Genomic DNA, 13,190 nt, shown 5'->3' with positions numbered 1-13,190 from the left:
ATAGTCCATACCAATAGATAGTCATGTAACAAGACAGAAAATAACTGTGAATTCACTTTATTTTTTAATTTATTCCTTTAATTCTAATATAATTAACATACAGTTTAATATTTCAGGTGTACAATATAGTGATTGAACAATTCTGTACACTACTCAGTGCTCATCAAGATAAGTACACTCTTAGTCCTCATCACCTATTTTACCCCTCCCATCTCCCCTCTGGCAACCACCAGTTTGTTCTTTATATTTAAGAGTCTTTTTTTGTATCTCTTTTTCTTTGTTAATTTGTTTCTTAATTTCCACATATGAGGGAAATCACACAGTATTTGTCTCTGACTGATTTCTTTTAGCATTATACCTTCTAAATCCATCCACGTTGTTACAAATGGCAAGATGTCTGTCATTCTGTTGCATGGTTGAGTTATATTCCATTGTACATATATAACACATCTTCTTTATCTGTTAGCCCATTGATAAACACTGGCACTGCTTCCATATCTTGGCTATTGTAAATAATGCTGCAGTAACATCAAGGGGACATATGTCTTTTCAAATTAGTGTTTATTCACTTTAGACTGTAGGTTAGGATCAGGTAGGCTTCCTAGGTCTTTCAGTTTCAGGCTCCAGACTGAAGGATGAGTTCCAATTTGGAATTTAAAAATTTTCTGTAGAGGACTAAGAGGAAGAAGGTGGGTAGAAATTTGTAATGCTTCTAAAAGTTTTTCTTTGGATGTTTCAGAACTGTGTTTCCTTACCATCTCTTGGCCAAAATAAATCGCATTGGTCAAAACAAGGCCAAAGTCAAGAAAGTGAGAAATTAGAACTATTCCTGCATGGAAAGAGAAAGTGAATAATTTCAAAAAAATAATTTATACCTTATCCCTGTGGTTTCCAGAATTGTTTGATTTATATCTCCTGATTAAAATTATTCTTAAAATATGCCATGCATCGATTTCTTTCTTGACTAATCCTCATTTAAGTAGTAGTGGCAGTAGCAATAATAAAAATAAAGCAGAGAAAAATAGTAAGTCAAAAAAATTTCCACTTATTTGGACCTAAGCTTCACACATCATCTCCTTTCTAGGTGTCAGGAACCAGGCAATAAACAAATAGATACCCTGGGCAGCCCAAAATAGGTGCTATCAAGTTTATTCACTACACATGGTAGATTTTATTCATAAGAAAACACCCATAGAGCCTCTGCTGAGAACCTGTGTATTCTTACTTCACATACATTTTTGTGATTTATTTTCCCAGGCTAAATTTTATTAGGAGTACATAAGAAGAAATAACAAGGACACCAATTTGAATTGACAAATGACAGCCTGAAATGAAGAAAAGACTTATATTATTAGTCCTAATATTTCACCCTTTATTTCCATACAATTTTCACATGACTTTATGGTTCCTCCCTCAAGGCATATTCTATTCCCTGCCCCCTTGACCTTGCTCCTCGTCATATGACTTAGAATGAAACAGTTATAAAAGTGTGCCAGGTCCAAACATAGGCTTTAACATGCCTTGGTATTTGTTGCCTTTTGCCTTCTTCCATCAACATGAAGTGAACTGGTCTCTGCTAACCCATTAGTCTACAAAGGCTAAGAGCCACATGGAGCCTAGCTGTATATATCTGATTCTGAACAAGACCAGCACAAGCATAGCTAACCTATGTATGGTAATTATTTTATGCCAGTAAGTACTGAGGTATACTTGTATTTTTTTCTTATTTTAAATAAGTTAATTATCTTAAGAACATGACTATAAATTGGAAAAAAACAATATTCATCTAAACTAGAGTTCTCTAGTGTTTTACAAAAGGACAATAGCTATTTGGTAAAAGAGGAATCTAAGATCATGTATGTTTGAGAATATGTGGGTTAAGTAAAATTACATTTACAAACTATTTAGAGACTTTATTAAGTCCTGTTAATGTCAAAGAGTTAGAATTAGCTGGATTTTTCGATTGATTTGATATCAGAAAACTAACATTAATAGAAATAATAGGTAACAAGTAACATCTCCCTAAACATAGTTTAAGAAGTTAAGGTTATTCCTGGATCACTTAGCAGAATAATTAAAAATCCCATTTACTCTTAAAAGTATCCTTGTTTTACATAAAAATAATATAAAATACTGGTACAATAAAGTGGAACAAAAAAATTTATGTTAACAAGTACTTCCTAATAACCAAAAAAAAAAAAAAAAAAGTATCCTTGTTGTATTCCCCGCCCCCATATCAGGCTGAAAATGCTGTGCCATGGAGAAAAACTAAGAAAACTCAACAAGCTTCAAGATGTATAGTAATATAAATTTTTTAAGACTTTCATTTTCATCCCTTTAATGAAAAACCAGTGGATACAGAAGATAATAGGACACAATGAGAAGAAAGCAGAGCTATTTTCCACGTAAAGTCATGGCTGAAGTGGAGAGTGTAGAATATTTACTCAGATCTATGCTATTTCCATCACTAAATACACCTTTTGTCCACAACACAAGCCCTGTGGCTGTATTTGTCAGCCTCCTTTACATACTTTGTAGAAGTTGTAACATCTTGGTTTGGATAAATAGCTGATAAAATTAATTGGTAAAGTTTGAAAGTGTCACAGAATTGTTTAATATAAAAGTTATTTAGCAATTCACATGAATAATTCTAACAGTTTTCAACAGTAACATATTTACCAATAGGCTGAGTGTTTGAAATCAGATTATTAGAGAAGATAATTAATGACCACTTTATTGACTGAAAAATTTATTGCCATTTCATAGTTAAGACTGAAAAATTTATTGCCATTTCATAGTTATTTAAAATTCAGGTTAAGAAAATGCTCAAAGGATGATAATGGATTTCATTTCTATCTTTTTAAGTATCACCAAACTAGGAATAACATCATTAAATTACATATTATAAAAAATTATAATTAATCCCAGAACCATAGGGAGGTAGAGATATCATAAACGGACAATTTAAACTTCTTCCCTGTGAGAAACTTTTTGATTTGCACAAAAGTACAAGGTAATTAGTGTATTGAAATTAAATTTCATTCTGTTGGAAAAGGTTAAAGTAGTATTTTTTTTTATCCTGTTAGCCATTACAGCTCATGTCCTGACCATTTACCTTTAATCATTTTTATCTCCTGTACTAATAGTGAGAAAAAAATTAATCATCCTCTAAACTCATTGCTTCATATATTTAGTACTGTATGATGTACTGTATAAACTTCTAACATTATATAGATTACCAGCTTGATCTTAAAATACCGTGTAATATTAACTTACTCTTTGCTTACTCTGGTTAAACTTTTCTGTGTTGGTAATTAACATAGTTATCTCCATTCATGTGTATTTACTTACTGATGGAAGTCACCTTGGTTAGCCTACAGTATCCATGGATACCAGGCAGATCAGGGATTCCAGGCTGAGTAACTTCAGAATTGAAAGTCAACACCTCTTATCCAAACTATCATCATTGAAGTGTTTGCAAAGACATGCCAATGTTAACTTAGCAGATTTAACCTAAAGTGGAGGGAAAAAGATTCAAAAGCTAATTTAACATGCTTTCTAAGAAGCTGGTATTTTCTCACTTTTGGAGAGGTAATTTCATGACAACCTGGAAGAAATGAAAATGGATTTGTCATTATACATATCTTTTTTGACAAGATTGTATTGACAGTCTTTTTTTTTTTAATAAAGATTTTATTTATCATTGTGCACAGGAATGGGGGGAGAGGCAGAATCATCACTGAGCAGGGGGCCTGACCTGGGGCTAGATCTCAATCCCACTGGGATCATGACCTGAGCCGAAGGCAGGTGGTTAACCCACTGAGCCACACAGGCACCCTGACCATGTGTCTTCTAAAATATAATCTTGAAATCAAAATTTAGAAGAATTCTAAAAATTGCAAGATACTATAAAGAAATTTTTCTAGCTCAAAAGACAGATCTATTTAAATCTTTATGCTTAATTTAAAGCTGTGGGTGCATATGCATACATGTATATGTAAATTTCTATTACAATACTTAAATATTTCCTAGATGTAGTTGTTAACCTAAATCTTGAAACAGGAAGAATTTGACTTAATTCAGTGAAATATCCACACTCTTTTTGAAGTTTGAACCTAATTTTTAGAACACCATGTAATACTTAGGGCAAAACAAGTTTCTGGGGAGGTATGTACTTTTTTTTTTTTTTTTCCACTCCTAAACCAATCGAGTATGAAGAAAGCCGAAAATTAATGAAAGTCATGTAGGTTGAAGGTAAGTGGGGAATATTTAAATTGAATTATGCCATGAATAGACTATAGGTACAACACTTTAAAATTTCTCACACTAGCTTAATAACCTCTGTGATTTCTGGTATTTTCTCCCATTTATCAACAATTGGTGATGACAAAGGCAAGTTAAGGTTTTTCTGGTACTATGGAAGATAAAATATTGCTTCACAGCATCATTATAAGGTCCAGCCCTGGAAACAGCCAGCCCTGCTAGTGTACAATAGATAGGTAAGTAGTGCTGTATCCAGGGTGGAATATTATACAGCAATGAGAGTGAATGGACTACAACTCTGTGTACTGACATGGATGAACTGGACAAATAAGACTAATTCAGCTACAACAAAGTAGATGCTTTGTGATTGAATTTACATTTTATTTATTTTTTAAAGACTTATTTACTCACTTACTTTAGAGAGAGAGAACATAGGTGAATGTGAACAGGGTGGAGAAGGAGAGAAGTAGACTCCTGTTGAGTGTAGAACTGACCTGGGGCTTGATCTCACAACTCTGAGATCATGACCTGATCAGAAATCAACAGCAGGACACTCAACCGACTGAGCCACCCAGGCAGCCCTTACATAAATTTTAAATAAGGCAACTATGATATTTTGAGGTAAAGAATACCTATTGTAAAATTTACTGATTTAACCATTTTTAAGTGTATGCTTCAGTGTCAATAAGTAAATTCATCATGTGCAATAATCACCACTCTCCATTTCCAAAACTTTTTACTATTCTAAATAGCTCTGTGCTCGTGAAACAGTATATCCCCCAATCTCACACAGCCCCTAGTAAACTCTATTCTGCTTTTTGTCTCTGAATTCCTGTGTTCTAGGGACTTCATGTAAGTGCTAGCACACAATATTTGATCTTTTGTGTCTGGCTTGTTTCACTTAGCATAGTGTTTTTAAGTTTCAGCTCTGTCATGGCATGTTACCAGAATTTAATTATTTTTATGGCTGAATAATATTACATTGTGTATATATGTATAAATAATTGAAAATTTTGAGACCTGGCAGGATAAATTTTCCAGCTTTGTTTCTGTGGAGGCATGAGATCTTGGAGCCTTCTAGTCCACTATTCTGATGTCACCCTACAAGGCAAATATGGTTTTAAGTATCAGCCTCTTGGTTACCTTTGCAGAGGACAAAGGTTAAGTTTGAAATTCCATATGCTACTGATGTTTCTGCTGTCCTGATAATGGGCTACTTTTTTTCTCCATAAGTGATATTTTATAGACCTGTCACCTCGGCATTAAATCATAGAATTGGACACGTTTGTGCAATTTTCTTGTTTTACTTCAATGATATCTTTTTCAATTAAACTTGATTTTTAATTTTTCTTAAGTAGGCTCCATTCCAGCATGGAGCTCACTTGGGGCCTGAACTCATGACCCTAAGATCATGACCTGAGTGGAAATCAAGAGTTGAACACACAACTGACTGAGCCACCAAGGCACCCCAAAGGAAACTTTAAAAATAATTTATCTACGCAGCAATAAAAAGGAACAAAGTAATGATGATGCTTACAAGAACATAGATGAATCTAAAAGCATTAGGCCAAATGAAGGAATATAGATACAAATGGATATATAATATGTGATTCAATTCCTATAACATTCTCAAAAAGACAAATGGGAGCAAAGACCAGATCTGTGGCCATCAATTGTTCAGTATTCTTAAGTGACCTATCACCTGTAATTACTATCAAATGGAAGAGTTTCCAGGGCATCAAGAACCAAACATGAAGAAGAATGAACCCCTGCTTTTATATGATGTTTTCCATTTCTTTTGCTCATATATTGGTTGCCCCTCTTCTCATAGTAACCTCTCACAGATCCTTGAAGATAAAACTCTCTTCTTGTCTGATGCTGCTCCTCCCTGTAAGCCTCCCTAGTCAGGCAGTACTACTCTCAGGTCAGGATCTCCATCATTGTGCCTCACTCCCTACCTCTTGAACCCGTGTTGCTTTGTTCACACATGTAAGAAGCCAGAGAACTGAAGAATTGGAACTCTTGGCAACCTCAACCCATGGTTCTTGCAAGTTACCAAACAATTCTAGGGCAAACGTTGAGAGATGCAAGTTTTACATCTTTTTCAGAATTTCACACACGATGAGTTTCCATTCAACTACTGTGAATCCTTGCTTATTGCCCCATACTACCTAGCTCCCTTCCCTTTTCTGTATCCGTTGGCGTTCCCTGTATTTTTCAAATCAACTGTGTATACACATTTTTCTTTTAGGTCTCCCTAAACCAAGACAGTACTTAGCACGCATATCCTGTTAACACCATGCTCTTCTGAAAGCTAAAATTGTGGTATGTGTTCTTCTGAAAGCATTCATCATAAGAACATTAAGTCTCTTGTTTCCTCCTTTTTCACCTTCCAAGTCCCAGAAGCAGTTTGTATATAATGGGCACTTGATTAAAAAGTCCTAATTGATTAATCTCAAGCACCTGAAACTGGTTTTCCTGTTTCTTTTTTTAAGAGCCATACTGCTTCATGGAGAGGAAACTAGATTCTCAAAAGATCCAAATGAGAAGCAAACTTGTTTAAAAGGGCATGCAGAATCTAGGGAGAAGGATAGAAAACAGAAAGGAGGATATTAATTCTGGAGACGAATGTCAGCATGAATTGAGATTTTTATGAACTTAGAAATGTGGTTTCATATACCTGGATTATACCACTCCCTAAATTGGAGTTTTGATGTTGCTTTAGTCTAAATGGTTAGTAGGCAGAGAAAATGCTTTAGCTATCAGGCATCATCCAGACAGATGTTTCCTGTCAGGGACAAATATTTTTGGAGGTACTCTAACACATTTGTGGAAGCAGCTGGCCTGGGTGTGTTTACAATTTGTAATAAACTGGGCAACTTAAAATGTGACATCACGTTAAGGCAGAAAAATGCCATATAATTTTTTTGACTTTCACTGAGAACAGAGAAGAATATGAACATGTCTTTAAACAGTGTTCTTAAAGGGCAATTCACTTCATTTGAATGAAATTAGGTCAAAGATACAAGAGATGTAAATATCAAGAGACTTGGCAAGGCAAAATATTGGTGGGGGAGGCTCTGAGGTGAGAAAGGAGTCATTTTCTAGGATTCAGCTGTTTGATCTTGAGGAAATCCATGGGTATTGGACAAGTCTGGTGATATAGGAGTTGTGTGTGTGTGTGTGGGGGGGGGTTGGAATCCATACTCCTTCAATCTGTCCTGCATAACACTTTTCTAAATTGGATCCTGATTTTAGAACTAAGAAAGTGAACACATGTTTTATGTCACATGGAGATAGGACTTCAAACTGTTTTTGTGTTCTTAAATTTATGAACTGCTGAGTAGGCACATGGAAATAGAAAAGCAAATCCAAAGAGACACACTTACAATAATGTTGACCAGCTAAATTAAATACTGCTTGTTCAAGCAGTAGACTTGATACTCTTAAGGTCTGTATTAAATGCAGTTTCAGGGATCCCTGGGTGGCGCAGCGGTTTGGCGCCTGCCTTTGGCCCAGGGCGCGATCCTGGAGACCCAGGATCGAATCCCACGTCGGGCTCCCGGTGCATGGAGCCTGCTTCTCCCTCTGCCTGTGTCTCTGCCTCTCTCTCTCTCACTGTGTGCCTATCATAAATAAATAAAAAAAAAAAAATAAATGCAGTTTCAGAGAAAAGTCATTTTATGAGTCACCTTTTGTACTCCGTATCATCCCTCATCCCTACTACACACAGAAAAACGTAATTATTAAATTCTTTAAATACTGTGTCCTGATGTGTGTTCCTAGGTGTAACAAAAAAAATTGATCCATGTTCAAATATGTTTGAGAACATTATTTAAAAAATCAATATTTCCCCTACATAACTTTCTGCTCCTTTAGTAATGTTATATTAGGAGTTGGCAAATTGGCCAGAATGGGCCAAATCCAGCCAATCATCTGTTGTTACAAATGCAGGTTTAGTGGAACACAGTAATACCTATTCGTTGATATATGACCTGTGGCTGCTTTCATGTTACAATGACAGAGCTTGTGACAGAATGTGACAAAGACTTTATGGCTTTTGAAGCTGAAAATATTGTCTGGCCCTTTTCAAAAAAAAAATATCTTACCCCTGGGCTTAGAAGATAGTATGTAATACATACTGTGGTGTATATAGTATATAATTCTCATAATCAGTTGAGCATAAAATATTCCTCACACATTTTGTAGCTTTAATGTTTTGTGGAATAGCGTATAGAATACAGTATTCTAGTGTTTGCTCAGCTCTTTGTTCTCTATTTTTCAGTGAGATTTGGTCATCCATAAACACAAAACTCTGAGGTTATTTTGAAGAAGTGGGAGGAACATAATGCAGCACTTGTAATAGAAAATACCCTTGGAGACCTCGCTGGTTTTTCAACAGTAATATAAAATAATAGCTGGTGGTAATTTCTTAGAGATGAAGCCATCAAAAGTATCTTTTAAAAATATTTTTAATACATTCAGTTTATTTGGTTCTCTTGTAGGTTTGCATCATGATTTTTCACGAGCTGAGCAAAAATTATTCTTTCTGCACAGAGGGATAATAGTTGCTCTCAATGTACTTAAATTACTATTTTTATGTTAGAAGATAAACTTGTAGAATACATGCTTATTTTGATACTTGATCAATTTTACCTTTTAGTTTTATGTCAAATGTTCTGTAAATTAGAATAAATTATGTAAATATAAGTAAAAATTTAACTTTATTTAATAAAATCCAACTGTCATTTTTTTTAACGATTTTATTTATTTATTCATGACAGACAGAGAGAGAGAGGCAGAGACACAGGCAGAGGGAGAAGCAGGCTCCATGCAGGGAGCCTGACATGGGACTCAATTCCGGGTCTCCAGGAACACACCCCAGGCTGAAGGTGGCGCTAAACCACTGGGCCACCTGGGCTGCCCTGTGATTTTTAATAGCCTATTAAGGATGAGTTGTCCCTTGTTGAAAACAAAAGGGAAATGCATTGAGGTTTCTCAATATTTTCTTTATTAAAGTATCATCAAAAAAATAACATTTTAGATAATTAAGAAAAAAAGTCTCACAGGTTTTTTTTTTTAAGATTATTTATTTATTTATTCATGAGAGTCAGAGAGAGAGAGAGGGAGGGAGGGGCAGAGATACAGGCAGAGGGAGGAGAAGCAGGCTCCATGCAGGGAGCCCAACGTGGGACCCAATCCCTCATCCCTCATCTCCAGGATCCACACCCTGGGCCAAAGGCAGCGCCAAACCACTGAACCACCGGGGCTGCCCAGTCTCACAGTTTTTAAGACCTATATATCATTCCTTTTTAAATGGAGGTATAATTGAAATAACATGGTTTCAGGTGTATGATGTAAGGATTTAATATGTAAATGTATGGCAAATGATACAATAAGTCCAGTTAACCATCATCATACAGTTTTTTTTTTCTTGTGTTGAGAACTTTCAAGAGCCACTCTACTTTTAATTATGCAATACAGTGGTATTAACTATAGCTACCATATTGCATATTACATCTCCATGACTTATTTTATAAATGGAAACATAACATTTGACCCCCTTTGCCCATTTACCCCCCAATGTCCACCTCAGGCAGCCATCAATCTATTTTCTCTATCCATGAGCTCAGTTTTTGCTGGTTTAACATTCCAGATACGAGTGAGATCATATAATAATTATCTTTGTCTGAGTTGCATGTAGCATAATGCCCTCCAGGTCCAATCATGCATCCATGTTGTTGCAAAGAGCAAGATTTCATTCTTTTTTGTGGATGAATAATAACACACACAGACATTTTCTTTATTCAACCATTAGTGGACATTTAGGTTGTTTCTAGGTGTTTGAAATGTGTTTGTCTCATAATGCTCTTCTCATGCTAAAGTGTAAATACCTTTGTAGATTAAAAATATCCTTCAGTATTTTAATAGGATTATTCACCAGTGCTTATGCATCAAACACTATGTTGTGTGCTTTATATAATTGACATACACATTGAGTTCTAGTGTTAATTCCATTTCACAGATGGGACTATTAAAACTGAGAAAAAAAGTGTACAGTGACCTATAGCTGCCACATGGTACAGCTGGGAATCAGAGGTCTGTGGGACTCTTAACCACAACGTTGCAGCTCCCTCATTACTACTCTATGGGGTGAATATATCATCATCTAATGAATACAGTAACGTTGGACGATTCAGTTCAAAATTTTCTCTGTTACAAATAGGAGTATGTTAAACCTTTGTGATCTCTGAGCACATGCATAAGCTAAGCCAAATTTCTGTTTGGAATTCATAGAAAATACATACTTCTAAGACTTGACAAATACTACTGAATTGTATTCTGAGCACCATCTACCATTTTTTATAGACTCTTCCTCTGTATTATGCCCAGAGTTAGATATGTTTGATAGGTGGAACAGAACTCTCATTACATTTGTATGTTCTTGGTAAGTAATTAAAGTGAGCATACCTTTTGATTCTACCATTTATACTTAGATTTCTCTCTCCTTAATTTTGCTTTCTACTGAGTTATTTTTTTAACTTGATTAGTATGAGGTATTTGTATAATAAGATTATTGTGCTTTTCCCTTGTATATATTTATATAGTTTTTATCTTTTATTTTTTGTACATGATATTTGTGTTTTTATTTTTTGATGTGTGCAAGTTTTATGTAGTTAAATCCATTAATCACTTTGTTTTATGGAATTTTCTTTTGGTGTCATTATCATAAAATAGTCCCTACTGTTAAATTTCTAAAAAATCCTCTTTTACACTTCAATGTTTTCATGGGCTCATTACTTACATTAAAATCCTTAATTAACATGTACTTTATCTCCAAAACTGGTTTACATAGAGCTGTTTTTTCCCTACATGGGTAATATTTATTAAATTATCTCTATGTTCCCCATGGGTAAGAAATGCCATATTTATCATGTACGAACTCTGTTCTGTTATCCTGAATCCTTTTACTTAATTCTTTATTCATTTAGCAAACGTTGTAAACTGATTTAAATATCTCAGGAATTGTAGTTGGACTAGTGAATTTGAAAGAAAAGGAAGCATGTGATTAAAAGGGAGCCTATTACTAGCTAGTATGTTAGACAAATGAGTTCAGGACAGTGTTAATGCTATGATAGAGGTAAACTATGATACAGGTAAGAGGATACCATCTTACTGGTAGTGTGTAAAGAGTTCTAAAGACTTACCAGGAGAATTGATGAACCGTACACCTAAAAGTTCTTGAACTGAGTGGCAAGATGAAAGTGGCATTTCTGGAAGAAGGAATGGCATATGTCAAGACATGGACGTTTGAAATACCAGTCTTTACTCACAGAGCTACAAATATACATCTGGAGCAATACCTCTGTGGGTGTGAAATGTGTAAGGGAGAGTTAGAGGCAGAACAGGGGCAGGACAGTGAATAATTGTGTTTGCTAAGCACTTTACCCTGAAATTCTGAGGAAGCCACTGAGTTTTCTTTTTCCCCAAGGGGTTTGTATAATAATAACTTTTTAGAAAGGTTAATTTGGGAAGGGGGTGGGGCTCTTGCAGCCATGGCTTCTCTTGGGGGTCCTTGACATTTCCTCCTCTCTGCTCTCTCCCTCTTTGTCTGGCATGGGATGCCTAATCCAGGAGTTAAAGACCTAATTTTGCTGTGTGGCCAGATTTCCTTATGCTTACTCTTCTTCCTTCAATTATTTCTCTGACTACCTCATGGTTTAATTCATTTAAATCATCCCACGTATATCTGAAAGAAGAAGAAAAGAATGAGAACAGACAAAAAAAAAAAAGGCACAGGGTGAAAAGGTCAGCAGATACATAGAAAATGTTCTATAACCTCACCAGGAAATGACATGGAGAAAACTCTAAGAGCACATTTATCAGGTGATAGGTGAGACCTGGAAGTTTAAGCAGTGGTCGTGAACTTGGGGCTGATGAAGATTTACTGCTTGAAAATGAGAGTCAGACATCTTTTAATGCATCATGCAGAGCAGCAGCAAAGAGCGGAAACTTGCCTAAGCCTTTAACCAAAATTTCACCATCTGCTGAGTAGCCCATGCAGAAGGAGGATCTTTTTTTTTTTTTTTAAGACTTATTTATTCATGAGACACAGAGAGAGAGGCATAGACCTAGGCAGAGGGAGAAGCAGGCTCCCTCCGGGGAGCCTGATGTGGGTCTAGATCTCAAGACCCCGGGATCATGACCTGAGCCAAAGACAGATGTTCAACCACTGAGCCACTCAGGCGCCCCACCGAGGTGGTTCTTGATCTACCTGAAGAGCCTCTCGAAACAGCCGAACAAGTAGTTGTTGCTCTCCGATGTCCAAGTGGAAGTGTTCTGAGAAGATTTTAAGTTTTGCAGTTCACAGTTCTTATTTGACTGGATGATGAAAATTTGATACCACACATATCCCTATATGCCTTTTCCACTTTCTTTCCCAGAAGGCCTCTGGAAGCAGAGGGTCACTGGTCATTACAGGACACAGGAATAACTGTGGATACTGTTCGCAGTGTGGAAGACAGCAGAGCAACTAATTCAGTTAGGAGAACTACCTGTTCTCCATAAAATCAGTTATGCCATGACCTCATGGGACAATACAGGATTCACGTTGAAATGATACCATACCTTGATTGAGCTCAAGGTAGTAAACACTTTAACGTTGATATCCTGGGGAATATATAGATGTAAAGGATTATAAAAGGATTGCTCTCTGCATATGATAGTTATTGGAATGTGCCGTCTTAAAATGTACCACATGAAAACTATATAAAAATGTGTACAGAAAGGAAATGATTTGTATTGTTTCCTAGCTGACCTCATTTATCACTATGTTGAGAAAGTTCTAGGACTGTTTTCTTCCTCTTCAGTCCACCTTGCCACACTGAACATTTCACAATTCACACTTTAAGTCTATTAAGTAGGAA

The 13,190-nt window shown here is 35.7% G+C and overlaps 1 pseudogene; it reads left to right on the top strand.

Annotated features, from left to right (window-relative positions):
- Positions 1-11,885: 11,885 nt before the first annotated feature.
- On the top strand, positions 11,886-12,831 carry LOC112655371 (UBX domain-containing protein 8-like; annotated as a pseudogene).
- The last annotated feature ends 359 nt before the right edge of the window (positions 12,832-13,190 follow it).

Source organism: Canis lupus, chromosome X, assembly GCF_003254725.2.
Source record: "Canis lupus dingo isolate Sandy chromosome X, ASM325472v2, whole genome shotgun sequence".
NCBI lineage: Eukaryota > Metazoa > Chordata > Mammalia > Carnivora > Canidae > Canis > Canis lupus.
This window is presented reverse-complemented; position numbering and strand designations above follow the sequence as displayed.